This window comes from Ammospiza caudacuta, chromosome 4, assembly GCF_027887145.1.
Source record: "Ammospiza caudacuta isolate bAmmCau1 chromosome 4, bAmmCau1.pri, whole genome shotgun sequence".
NCBI lineage: Eukaryota > Metazoa > Chordata > Aves > Passeriformes > Passerellidae > Ammospiza > Ammospiza caudacuta.
In genome coordinates, this window is record NC_080596.1 from 76,141,715 (window position 1) to 76,155,588 (window position 13,874).

Below are 13,874 nucleotides of genomic sequence, written 5' to 3' on the forward strand. Positions count from 1 at the left end.
ATACAATAACAATAGAAATATAGAGGCTTTTAGGAATTGCTTAAGTGGTCAAACTGTCCAAGATCTCATGCTAAGGACTTCCTACAGCTAAAATATGTCTCCGGCATCCTTAATGGCTTTCTGCTCAGCACCAAAGGGATGAGATTGGACTGAAATTAGGAATTTGTGTCCTTCAAAAGGGCACACAGCAAGGGAGCCTGTCTCAGGTGCCTTGAAAGCCTCTCAGAGCTGTCGTGGTAGGGTCTCTGTCTCTGTCTGTCTCTGCCCTGAGATGTGTAGGATGGTTCTGAGGCAGCCCGTGCTTTGAAGAACGAGTCTGGACTCTTCACTTTTTTGGTCTTTAGGTTGTTTATTATTTCTTATCCACAAAATTTTCTCTCTGCCCAGCCGAGGTCTGCTCAGCAGGGCAGCCACAGGCACTCTGTGTTGTCCTTTTATACTACAAACTATGTATAACATATTTACTCTTAATTCCCAATACCCATCACCTATGTTAGACAGTGAGCTTCTACTCTAAACCAATCCCAAAGTGCCACCATCACTGCAGAAAATGGAAAACAAGAAGAGGAAAGAAGAAGGACTGGACACGTCCTGATTCCTCCATCTTGTCCCCATAACCCTATATGAAAAATCCTAAAATCTACATTTTCACCCTGTGAACACCTTGTTATCACACCATTCAAACCTGTGTGTCTTTCACATCGCCATGCCAAGCTGACAATTTGTTGGAAGGGTCAAAATCAAATCCCCAGGTGCTCTGGGCAGCGTGCCAGGGTCTCTGAGCCCCCCAATGGGGTTCTCAGCAACTCTGGACATGCCGAGGGATGTGCTGAGCTCCCGCAGTAGGGGAGAGAGGACTTGGCTGTGATGAAACAGAAGCTGATTTTGTGAGCACAGGACACAGATTTTGGTGGGTCTGTCCCCTTACCAGAGTGCTAAAGGCGAAGCAAAATGCAGACCCCTCCATCTGGGGTACAAAAGATGAAGAGACACGAAGGCACAATTTAACGGCCCAGGTTGGCACCTTGGGCTATCTGGGACATGAGAGAACCTCCTGCAGTGGGCACAAACCACACAGCACCTATGGAACTCGGCGTCCTTCTGTCTGATTTGGGCATTTGGGACACCTCAGGCAGCACCTGCTCTCTCCTGTGAAGTCTCTGTACCCTCCAGGGAGTTTTCTCAGATCAGTATCTCCTCAATCCATGATGAATATCTCCTCAATCCATGATGAATATCTCCTCAATCCATGATGAATATCTCCTCAATCCATGACGAATATCTCCTCAATCCATGACGAATATCTCCTCAATCCATGACGAATATCTCCTCAATCCATGATGAATATCTCCTCAATCCATGCCACAGCCGGAGCCATCTCGCTCCCAGCTGGACAAAGTCAGTACTTGTAATCCCCCAGGTCAGCACCACCAAAAAACACAGCACAGGACATTAACCAGGGTCAAGCCATCTCCCATACTGGTCCCTGTTGTTTTTAGCACAAAATAAGTGGTATCAGCTAGAAATAATCTCTTTTAAAACATTATGCTGAGAGATGTCTTTAAAGAAGTCTGGAGTCTACAGGCAGCCTCAAAATTTGCTAAAAAACAATGAATCCTTCAAATGTTTTCCTCTTAATTAAAAAAGGCAATTAAGCCTCCTTTCCACCTAAAGACACCATGGAATTTGGGTTGTGTTTAACCTGATCCATCCCATGACACAGCAGGGAACTGCAGGGGAGCAAAGCCCTGGAGCAGGTGCTCTCACTGCCAAGAAAAGAAAAACTCTTGAAAGAATGGGACACAGGGGTCCCAAGGAAGTGATTTTGAGTTTAATACATTAAAAAGCACCAGGAATGGGCTCTGATTACTGTCTGTCCGCCAACCCAAGTTAGGTATCAGAGAGAAGCCATGGACAGAGTCTGGGCCCCCCAAAAGGATGCACTGAGCTCACCATGACACTGCCAGGTGTCCTTGTGTTTGCAGACACAAGGAAAGCACTGGTCACCAGCACTTGGGAGAGCGCTGGAACCCTGGATGCTGAGAATTCTAAACTTTCTGTGCTTAAAGGCACAGACCAACAAGAGAACGCTGCATTTGACCTGAGGCAGTGAAGACGGTTTCCAAAATTGATGGATAGCTGTGGGATTATGGGTGTGGAGTTGGTTAGAAGTGTGTAACATCACAGGGTGGGAAACTTTGAGTTTGGGGTTTTAGGATATAGAAATAAATATGAAGCAAGATGGAGGTTTTAGGGCAGAGACTGGTTGTTGTTCTTTACCTTCTTCTTCCTTCTTCTTCATGGGTTCGAGTGATGCTTAGTAATTGGGCAGAAAAGTCTGCATTGTGGGCTTCCAGGGATCAGTTACTGGGTTAATGTGGAAACCCAGAGCACACAGGGAATATTTCTGTGTCTGCTCTGGGGTGCCCTGACCCCCAGGGCAGCTCTGACTCTGACCCTCATCCATGGAGAAATTTTCCCAGACTTCAAGATAGACTGGAATCCACAAAAGTGTGAAATAGATTATAGAGAGCAGTGCAGGTGTGTCACTGGGTGAAAAATTGAGGGTTTGGGATTTTTGGTATGTTGTGGATGGGAGCAAGATGGAGGGCACAGGGTGTCATCCTGGGTTTGTTCTTCATACTGCTTCTTCCTTCTTCTCCATGGGTTTGGGTGGCATTTTGTAACTGGGCAGAAAAGTCTGCACTGTGGGCTCTGTGGGATCAGTTATTGGGTTAAAAGGGAAAATAATCCAGGTGTCAGTTCTTAATTGGGTGGTTTAGTCTTAAAAGCCCTTGTACCAAGAGATTGTTGGGCATTTTGTGCCTTCTGATGAAAAGCTGCAGAACTCATGCTTGTGAGCCTGTTTTACTGATAAGAAACCTGAACTACTGTACCTGAATGTGAAGTACTGTCTCAAGTGCCTTCAACCCTGACCTTGAGAACCCACAGAATCCCACTTCTACATTTGTCAAAAACTGAATGTAGGCACCTGAACCTGGAGCTGAACAAAAGTATTCTCTTTCCCTTCTGTGCCAACTGTTCACACCACCAGATTTCTCTTCCTCTTCTGCTCCACCTTACAGTCTCCTAAAACACCCTCCAAGGGATCATTTGCTAGTTTGTAAAGTTTCTAAAGAGCTTTTAGTGCCTTAAGGATGAAAAAAATAAATTATTTGATAAGTTATTAATAACCAGATATCAATATCCTTTTTCCTGATGAGCAGGATTTTAACTGTCCCACTGTGGAAGCAGTGGTTTAATTACAGGTGTGCTTCTTTCACATTTTGCATGAGAGAGCCTTGCCAGGCCCTAGGAAAAAGAGCAGGAATGGTTTGAAGCAGACAGTAGATGAACCAGAGGTCACTGGTGGCTCAAAAAATTAATCAAATTTTTGTGGCCTCCTGCCATTGCAGGACACTCTACTACCTGGGATCTATTAGCTGATCTTTGGTGCTGCATCTGTGGAGAATAAAATATTCAAATCCTAAGGCTGAAATTCACTTGTCCAGTCAGAAAAAATACACATAAAACACACAAGTGAATAGGGTAGAAATATTTCCAAATGGAATGCCAGCAAGCTGCTACTCTCACCCTCTCTTTAATCACCTGGCTCATACAGTGACATCAAAGAGTGTCCCTGGGAAGAGTCCAGGCTGTGCAGTCCTTGAAAAACCTCCACAAACCTGAATTCTTGGGATACTCAGATCTGGATATTTGTCCAGCCACACCGGAGCAGGGTGTTTTATCAGGGTGTTTTATCACAGAATCATGGAATGGTTTGGGTTGAGACATTAAATATCACCTAATTCCAACCCTCCTGCCATGGGCAGGGACAACTCCCACTAGACCAGGTGACGTCAAGCCTCATCCAGCCTTTGGATAAGACTTGAAGATCCAGCTGATCTTTAAGGTCCCTTGCAATCCCAACCATTCTCTGGTTCTGTGAACCAGCTGGAAACCATCTCTTGCCACCTTGCAGCCCCCAAACCTGGGCCAGCTCACTCACATCCATTGCAGAGGTGTGGAACAAAATTTCTCCATTTCTCCCTTATTCAGAACCTCCCTGGAAGCTTTGGCCTCGTTGCTTTACAGCTTCAGAGATGGGAACCTGCTACAAGGTAGGAAGGGTTCTTGGAATTCCAGCTCTTGAATCTTCTAAAGAATTGTCTCCTTGCTTATGCCTTGACAAAGGTGTCTTGGTTTGGAAAGCCAGGTGTCTGCTAAGGAGGGCAGGAGCCTCCCTTGGAATGGAGAATGTAAACCCCCTCCCTCTGAATTATTATAATTTTGAAATTAAGGGGCTCTCAGGCAAAGATATGGGAGTAGGAATAACAGTTCTTTACCAAGAAAATTAAAAGTACAAATGCAATAGCAAAAAAACCCAAAAAAACAAAAAAAAACAACAACAAAACAAAAAAACAACCAAAAAAAACAAACAAAAACAAAACACTGCCAGAGTCAGACCATGCCCTGCCCCCTGTGTGTCAGGGGGGTGTCCCAGCCCCATGCCATGGGGGCTCAGCCCTCCTGCAGTGCCAGCTGTGGCTCTGCTGCAGCAGGGATCCTGCACAAGGGGGGAGTTTTCCTCTGCAGCTCCAGGGCTGCTGCAGATGGGCCTGGGCTCCCTCTGGCCATGCAGGGCAGCAGAAAGCTGCTCCTCTGGCAATGCAGGGGGCAAAGGCTGCTGGGGTGTCCCAAAGCTCAGATTGGATCCAGGTAGGAATGCTTGGCTCCTCCCCTGGGCGGAGCATCTCCCCATGGGATGGTGGAATTGGATCAGCCATGCAGGGACACTCACTGGCCATGGACAGAAGATAATTAATAATTAATGGCCCATGAACAGCAGAGATCTCGTGGAGGGAGGATTGGGTGTGGAAGAGATAAAGAAAACTGCCCAATGAACAGCAGAGAACTGCCCCACCTCTGACAGATGGGAATAGAATACACACCCCAGCTACATTTTGCAACCCAAGACAAAAGGAAACCCTTCAAAAGGCCTCTGTGGCTGCTCTGTCTCCAGAGGATGCAGAGCTCCCCTCATTTCCATTTCTGAGCTCTCAGGTTGCAGGCAGGTCAGGTTTTCTGGCTTTTCTCCACAGCCTTGGGGTACAAGCTCCCAGAGTGTCCCTCCCAATGGAGACACAGCCCCTGCCATGGGCTGGCAGCCTCAGGGACACTTCTGCCTTCCAGCCCTGCAGCTGGGCACTGAGGGAGCAGAGTTAAGTGACAAGGCACACAGCAAGAACTTGAGAGTTGGCAGCAGGGCTTTGGGTCTAAACTTTTAGATGAGCTCCTCTAATCCAAACCATCTTCAGGCTTCTGCATGACTAGCATCCAGGAGACCCTTATAGTCAAGGGGAATGAAACAAACCCAGCTCATTACAACTATCCTCTGGAAAAAAAGAAACACAGTTTGAAGCTGTAAATCCCAGCTCAGACTCTAACAACATAAAAACAATCTACCCAGCAGAAGATGTTCTCCCCGTCCTGCAAGCATTATTCACACATTAAATCAGAACTGACAACACAATCTTTTCAGCTGAGCTGTTCTCATCCTTCTTTTTTTATCATGATGAAATAATTCCCCTTTTTAACAACTTCCAAATGTTCCTAGGGGTGCATTACTGAAGTGACAATGCAGACTCTGAGAGGATGTGTTTGGGGTTTTTTCAAAGCACTGAATAGACAGGATGTTAATGAATTGGAGAAGTATTAAAAATTTGTTTTGCAAAACGAAATGTCTTTAACTCTATAAACTGCTGCAACAACTATTGATTGTATTTCCACCACAACAAGGCAGGCGGGCAGGGGCTGATTTATGACAGCAACCCACCCTTACTATCCAACCAGATTTAATACAGTTGCCATGCCATGACACAATGATGTATACTTTGGTGGCAATCTAGAAAATAATTTGCAAGGAGTAACAGCTCGTTCTTCAGGCATCAGCCATAAAACTGCCACGGGAGGGTCCCTAGCCCTGTCTGTGGGACAGTGATGTAGTGAGGATGATTGCAAAGCCTCATGGGCTGGGGGGAGAGTGGAGGATCTCAAATTTATGGGTAGGAGCATTTTCAAGAGACTGTGTTTGTTACTGGGTTTATTTAACCATAAACAAAGGTAACAGCATCTCTATAAGAATATGCAGTGTTTGCCAAAGTCTCACTTTTCCCTGTCTGACAAAAAATTCAAACGGGCCCTTGCTGTGTAAGCTCGCAACGTGGTGTTTGGTCTGGAGGGAGCTGGAAAGAGTTTTCCATCTGGGAAACCAGAGATAAGGTTAAGGAGAGAAGAGGAGGGTAGTGTTCCTCAAGGAAGAGCTGCTGGGACACCAAACGTTGTGCAGGAGATGCCCTGAGGTACCTCTACAGCTTTGCAGGTCCAAACACCACCCTCACTCTTGGCTGGCAGGGTTAGAAAGATGTGGCAGTGTTCACAGGGGTTTTTGGATTGGGGAAGACATGAGGATTTCACTCCATGTTTCAGAAGGCTGATTTATTATTTTATGATATATATTACATTAAAACTATACTAAAAGAATAGAAGAAAGGATTTCATCAGAAGGCTGGCTAAGAATAGAAGAGCAAAGAATGATAAGAAAGGCTTTGTCTCGGACTCTCTGTCCGAGCCAGCTGACTGTGATTGGCCATTAATTAAAAACAACCACATGAGACCAATCACAGATGCACCTGTTGCATTCCACAGCAGCAGATAATCAGATAACCATTGTTTACATTTTGTTCCTGAGGCCTCTCAGCTCCTCAGCAGGAAAAATCCTAAGGAAAGGATTTTTCATAAAAGATGTCCGCAACAGAAAAAAGCTCCAAATGGATCGGAAATTCGGAACAATTTCTTCACAGAAAAGGGTGGTCAGTTATTAGAATAGGCTGCCAGGGCAGTGGTGGAATCAGCATCCCTGGAAGCATTCAAAAGCCTTGGAGATGTGGTGCCCAGGGACGTGGCTTAGTGAGGACCTGGCAGTGCTGGGTTAACAGTTGGAGTTGGCGATCTTAAAGCCCTTTTCCAACCTTAATGATTCTGTGATCCCCACTGGAGGAGAAGCTTGTTTTCTCATTAAGTGCTTTACACAAGATAATTTCTACCATTTGTCATAAGCAGAGCTAATAAATACCTTGAGAACAATTTCTTTTGTGCACTTCGATGCAGGTTAAATGGTTGAGCAGTAAATACAAACAAGCCCCTTGCCGTCCACCATTCCCCAGCTGCTTGCTCTCTTCTGTCCCTGTCGCTCTCCAACACTCCCATTTTTGGGGTTTGAGGTATTTCCTTTCATTTCTGCCATTGCTGTATCACCCCCATCTAGGGTGCCCTGACTTCCCCACCAAATCTCAAAACCTGATCCTCAGGATGACTGATAACCCCAGAGGTGCTCCAAGCAAACTTCAAGGTGGAAAGCAAAGGGGACAGGAGGACTGCAGGTGCTTCAGGCTGAGTGACTGGCACCACAGCAGGTTTTCCTAGGAAAAAAAATAAAACAGGTTTTAAGCCTCTAAGGATGCCTTATTTGCCAGCAGCAAATAAAAAAAATGAACAAACAATAACCCCTAAAGTTAACCACTGAAGGCAGCCCTGCTGGAAACAAGCTGAGCATATTTTCTTTAGTTGACTAACTCTTGTTTATCCTTTGAAGGCTGATGCCATAAAGCTGACAATCCAATTACAATTTCCAGGCTGAAAGGATGGCTTCTAATTATATTGTTTTCCATCATTGCATGAAAGAGTGGATTAATGCTGTATGATTTCATTCCCTGTACAAAATCAGATCTGGGTGTTCTCAAGTGTTTTATAAAAGACACATTAAATAAATTATTAACCGTGTTTTTGCAACAGAAATGGGCTGTACCATAAATAGGACAAATTGAAAAATAAGGATCTGCTGCTGTTTCAATGCATCAGGAATGAGGATGACACGGTGCATACTGAGTAAAATGGCACCAATTTAAAATTGGAAGGAAAGCTCAGGTGACTTTTTGAGTTGTGGGAGAGGCAGCTTGACTTCCAACATGACTTTGGGAAAGTCCCTGGGCCAAGGGGAGGGAGATTGCAGCTCCAGGCAGAGCCAGCCCAGCTGTCCTGGGGCAGGTGATGATAGTGGAACCCTGGAAAAAGTTAAAGATAGAATCTAAAATGTAAAGCTTTGTGCTTTCCCAGATCAACTGCACCTGCGTAAGCAGTATGATAAATTGTATAATTGTTAGATGTGATGATTGTTTAGTAATTAAATGTAATTATTATATAACCATAAGAAGAATAATGAGAAACTATGTTGGAAATTCAGAGAGGGGCTAAATTTATGTATACAATAGAACAATATAAGTTTAATAATTAACATGAAAGTGATATAACGATAGAGTATAAAATGATAGAGATCATTTCGGATGTATGGTTGGAGTCAGATTTGGGTTGAATATACCCCTGGCACCCAGAGCTCTTAATAAAAAGCACCGCATATAATCCCCCGTGATTCTGTGTTTTTGAACACTAACAGTGACAGTGTCCAAGTTTCTGCTGTAACCAGGAGAGGTCAGTGATCAAACACGCCTGAAACGTCACCATTTCAGAGGTTCTGCTGTCTTTGCCTTGTTTCTTTTGTGTTCCCCCAACCACATGTCTAAACTTTGGGATGTGGACATGGATCTTGTCCCAAATTCCATGTTTCCTGAGCCACAGTCTAGGCTGGCATCTGTGAGCTTGGGTTGGATTTACATCCAAGTCATTGATTCTCTGGGGAAGAAAAAAATTTAGTGCCTGTCTTGAACAAACATAACAGTTGCCTACAGAAAGATAAATAAAATACACTCAGTTAAATGACTGAAATTATTGGAGGCTCAATCTCCTGCCTTTTGCTTCTCCTCCTTGTAGCCAGGGCTCCAGTCAGTAACCAGACTTGCAGTCCGAAGGCAGAACAAGGGAGGAGAGGGCGACCTTGGGCAAGGCACCGTCCCTCAGGGTACAGATCCTTCAGAGACACTTGTGCATGCACACAGCTGGCTCCACACACACAGCAGCTGCTCCCAGGCACAGCTCCTGGCCCACAAGAGCCCTGGCAGCCTCCTCCGTGCAAGGCCTGCCACTTCAGGCCTCGAATCAGGGAACCACAGAATGGTTTGGGTGTGGAGTTTTCTGGGTCCCCCATTGTTGGGAGGAATGATGAATCTGACTCCATGTTCTTAGAAGGCTAATTTATTATTTTATTATCTATAATATATTAAAGAATGCTATATTAAAACTATACTAACCTATACTAAAGAATAGATAAAGGATACAGACAGAAGGTTAAAAGATATTAATGAAAACTTGTGACTCCTTCCAGAGTCCTGACACAGCCCGACTGTGATTGGTCATTAAGTTAAAACAATTCACATGAAACAATCACCTGTTGGATAAACAATCTCCAACCACATTCCAAAGCAGCAAAACACAGGAGAAGCAAATGAGGTAATATTTTTTTCCTTTTTCTCTGAGGCTTCTCAGCTTTCCAGGAGAAAACTCCTGGGCAAGGGGATTTTTCAGAAAATGTGACAGTGACAGTTTGGGTTGGAAGAGACCTCAGAGGATCATCCAGTTCCACTCCAACAAGACTGGGTTGGTTCCAACTAAACCCAGCTGGACCTGAGGGCACAGCTGACCCATTGCCCTGGTGGTCACAGCAGCACTGAGGATGCTTCCTTCCCAAGGAGCAAACAAGTGAATAAAAGGAAAAAAAGTAAAGTCAGAGTTGCTAAGCCCTTGAAGAAACAGTCTGAGCCATTTCTTGCCTGTTTCAAAATGAAGGCAGGTATTTCTCTAAGGCAGGTCCCATTTCACTCCCAAAGTCACACAATTCAGACAACATAAAGCAAGAAAAACAAGAAGACATTTCAACATCACGAGCATAGTGATAACACCATGAGGAAACCAGGCAGGTTCTTTAACACCTCTCTCCAACTCATACAAACAGATATGGTCATAAATCAATCTAACACAGAGAAAGGATAAAGTGGCAGTGGTTTGCTGCCATCTTTTATTTCTCCAGCACACTTTGAGCCAAACCCATGTTTTGGAGTCAAAACCTGCCACCTAGAGAGCAAAACAGCAAATGGAAAGGAGCAGGCTGGGAGGCTGGTGGGGTTTTCTAAAGCAGCTATCTCACAATGTTACAGACGTGCTGGAAGCTATAAATTTGCTGTGCTGCCTTTTACAGCAACAAAACAGGTTTTAAGAGACCCTCAATTATGTATCTGCACAGCACAGACATCGTTACAGGATTCTGCTCCTGCTCCCAGCACCAACACTGCTCTGTGGTTGCTCATTACAGCACAGAAACACAGGTTTACTCCCAGTCCTAGAAATTTATGTGGCCTTGTAAACAGGGAGGCATCTCTTGCCTTTTCTTTTGAGATCATGCAACTGCTGCAGAAATAAAGTCAGATTTAATGAGAGCTTTTGGATGTTCTGAGTGGTAGAGAATTGTCTGGGTCTGAGTCCTGTGAGTGAGCTATGGCTGGTCAGCAGGTCCAACAAATGTCAGGGGGGACCTGGAGCTACCAAAAAAAAAAAACCCCAGAAAACAAACAAACAAAAAAACCCACACACAGGCCAAAAAAAAACAAAACAAAAAAAAAAACAAAACAAAAAAAAAAAAAAAAAAACCAAACAAACCAAACCAGCAAATGACCCCATGCAACAAAAAAAACCAAACACACCATACACACACACATCAAACAACAAACCACAACCCTGGTGCTGTTGTCATCTGACTGCAAAAGTCTCATGCCTTCTCAATGATTTCTCATGGGGATCTCCTCACAGCCCAACCCACAAACTCCATCTCTCCTCACCCAGCTAACCCACTCTTTTGTAGCACTCATCCTCACTGGACACAGCTGTGGCCTGTTAAGGGCAGGCCTGTTCCTAATCTTTGGTGATTAGCACAGCTGCAACTCCTCAGGTGTGAGATTTCCTTCTGCACTACCTTTATTTTCTTATATTCTATCCCTCCACATGGTGCAACTCTGAGCAATCTCCCTGAGGTTTTTAACTTGAGCAAAACTCTCAGATTCCACTTCTAGGAAAATATCTTGTTTGTACCTCAAGTTCAAGTGGGACAAGCTGACAAATTCCTTTAGAAAATTGAAAGAGTTGCAGAATTTCTGAGTCAAGAAGTTTTCCAAAATTGCTGGCATTCATTTCAGGTCAATTCAACACTAAACCAGACTCACAGATACACAAGGAGAGAGAACATCCTGAAGTAACCTCTCCCTAACAAAGGAACCTAGCAGGTTCTAATTCCTGTATCATGGAATCACCTCCATCACACATTCAGTCCCAGGGCTCTGTGGCTTATCATTGACCCCAGGCAGGAAAGGAGGAAGGGGCAGATAATTTCAGGGTTGTGCATTATTTATTTGCCCTACATTATGAAATACTCCCACCACTCACCTCAGTCAGCCTCTGTGAAGGCTCCTCAGAGCCTCGGGCTGCACAGAGCAAAGGCTGGATGCAAATCAAACAGCAATTCCCAGATATGCTCTTGCCTGTAGCCTTAATTTAACTGCACTCCCCTGTGCTGGGGCATAATCTCTGACAGAGAAATACAGTTTTAACCCCTTATTCAGTAACTCAGGAAAAACAATTATTTAACAATATGTCCAGTAGCATAAACCTAATTTAATTGCTACTGGAGTACTACAAGTTGATGGCCAAGAGACTTTTAGGCCATCAATTTTTGTGTTAAAATTTCTGTGGAAGGCATCAAACCTGAACTTTTCCCTCTTCACCAGCTATTTCTAGCCATCCCAAAGCCAGAGGCTGTCTCAGCACCCCCAGCCCTGCACAGATGTTGTTGTCATCTTATTGTATTTCATATTTCTGGAGTCCCATCTTAAAGTCCATACCTTCTTGCTGGTCCTATTATGCAGCTCCTCTCTGCAGCACAGTTCCTCATGGCTTCCATAGGGGCTCCTTTATAACAATACATATATTCAGGCCCCTACATTTCCCCCCTTTTCTTTTAATAATTTTTCAATTACACAGTTACAATATCCATATCTGTCCCAGCTCTCAGGCTGCCACAGCTCTCAGCTGTCCTATCTTCCACTGTCCCACCTCTCCGGCTGCCACAGCTCTCAGCTGTCTTTTCTTCTAGAGTCCCAGCTCTCAGGCTGCTACAGCTCTCAGGCTGTCCTATTCTCCACAGCTCTTCAGGCTGTCCTATTCTCCACAGCTCTTCAGGCTGCATACCTCCATCACGTCGGGGTCACCAATTGTTGTTGTCATCTTATTGTATTTCATATTTCTGGAGTCCCATCTTAAAGTCCATACCTTCTTGCTGGTCCTATTATGCAGCTCCTCTCTGCAGCACAGTTCCTCATGGCTTCCATAGGGGCTCCTTTATAACAATACATATATTCAGGCCCCTACACACAGATGCTCCAGGAGGAGCAGCCCACTGTGTACAACCCCCAGAACTGCTGCTGCCAGGCATCCACAGCAGCAGCACAGCTCCTTCTGCCACCCTCCAAAACCACCTGCAGGCTCCTGTCCTGTGCCAGACAGCCCTTCCCAGGAACAGCTGCCATCTAATCCTGACCAGCACCAGGCAGTGGGAGAGGGAAGGCAAAGGGAAACTGAGCACATAGTTAGGTTGGAGCACAAGATTTAATTCCACACTTTCAGCAATATTAAGGCTTTGGACACCACAAGTTGGGCATTGCCTTGAAACCACCAGCACAGAAGGCAGGCTGAAGTTCTTATTGAAATGTATTTCTCATGGTTCAGATCCTGGCATCTTCTGACCCAGTTTGCATTGAGACCAGGGAATCCAGTCACTAGAAAGTGTTAGGGATCATCCAGAACCAAGTATTGTCCAGGAAGAGGAAAAAACCTAAGGGGCTCTACATCCTTCTCTCTTTGTTGAAGAAAATCAGCATGGCAATAAATTTCCCTGACCAAAACGAACTTACAGAATTCACCTCTCAAAAGTCAAAGTGATTTATGGATTGACACCACAATCAAGTGTAGATCAAGAAACACAAAAATGACTATTCCACAAAATATGGAAATACCAACATTGGCAGCATTTCTCTTGCACATAAAATCTCCCTGGGTTATACCTGGTTATAATTATCTAGGTTAACTACTAGGTTATAAAGTAGCAACTGCTTTAAGGTTCAACACTCATTTAAGTTTTGCTTTTAAAAAAAGAATAAACAAACAATTTTCCAGATCAGATTACTCAAAATATTTATCCACAAGAACATATGGTACTAAACAGATGTGAACTTTTTCCAAAGAGATGCTGTCATTAATTAGCTGATATTTGTCAAGTGCGCATTTTTAGGCAGGAAGAAAAAACTGTGCAAAGCAAAACTTTCTATCAAAGGTCAGGGTCCTTCTCCATCCTGAGGTGGATCAGTGCCAGGTTGGCACAAACTGTTGCCCAGGCTGGAGCAGATCCAGCAGCTGCTGAGGGACAGCCCTGGACAGCTGCAAACCTCAGAACCAGGGCTGGATTGCTAAACCCAGCCTCAGATCTCAAGGCAGAAGGAAACACTTTGTCAGGATGCAGCAATCATGGGAGTTTATAGCTGTCTTCCAAAATAGCTGGTGCCTCTAAAGGAGCAATCCCTAGCAGGAAACTCCCTCCACCTCAGCTGTCCTGGAGGAGCACCTGCTACAGGGATGAAATTCAGGCAGTTCATCACAGAGCACTGCCGTGAGTTACTCTGATTATCAGGCTCATAAGAATGCCTGCAGTTCCCTGACACTCAGTGCTGAGGAACTGCACTCTTGCACAGACTGAGACAATTTAGCAGTGCTGTCTCTAAGGGGCACCCATCAGTCATTCTGCTCCAATTAAAACAAGCACC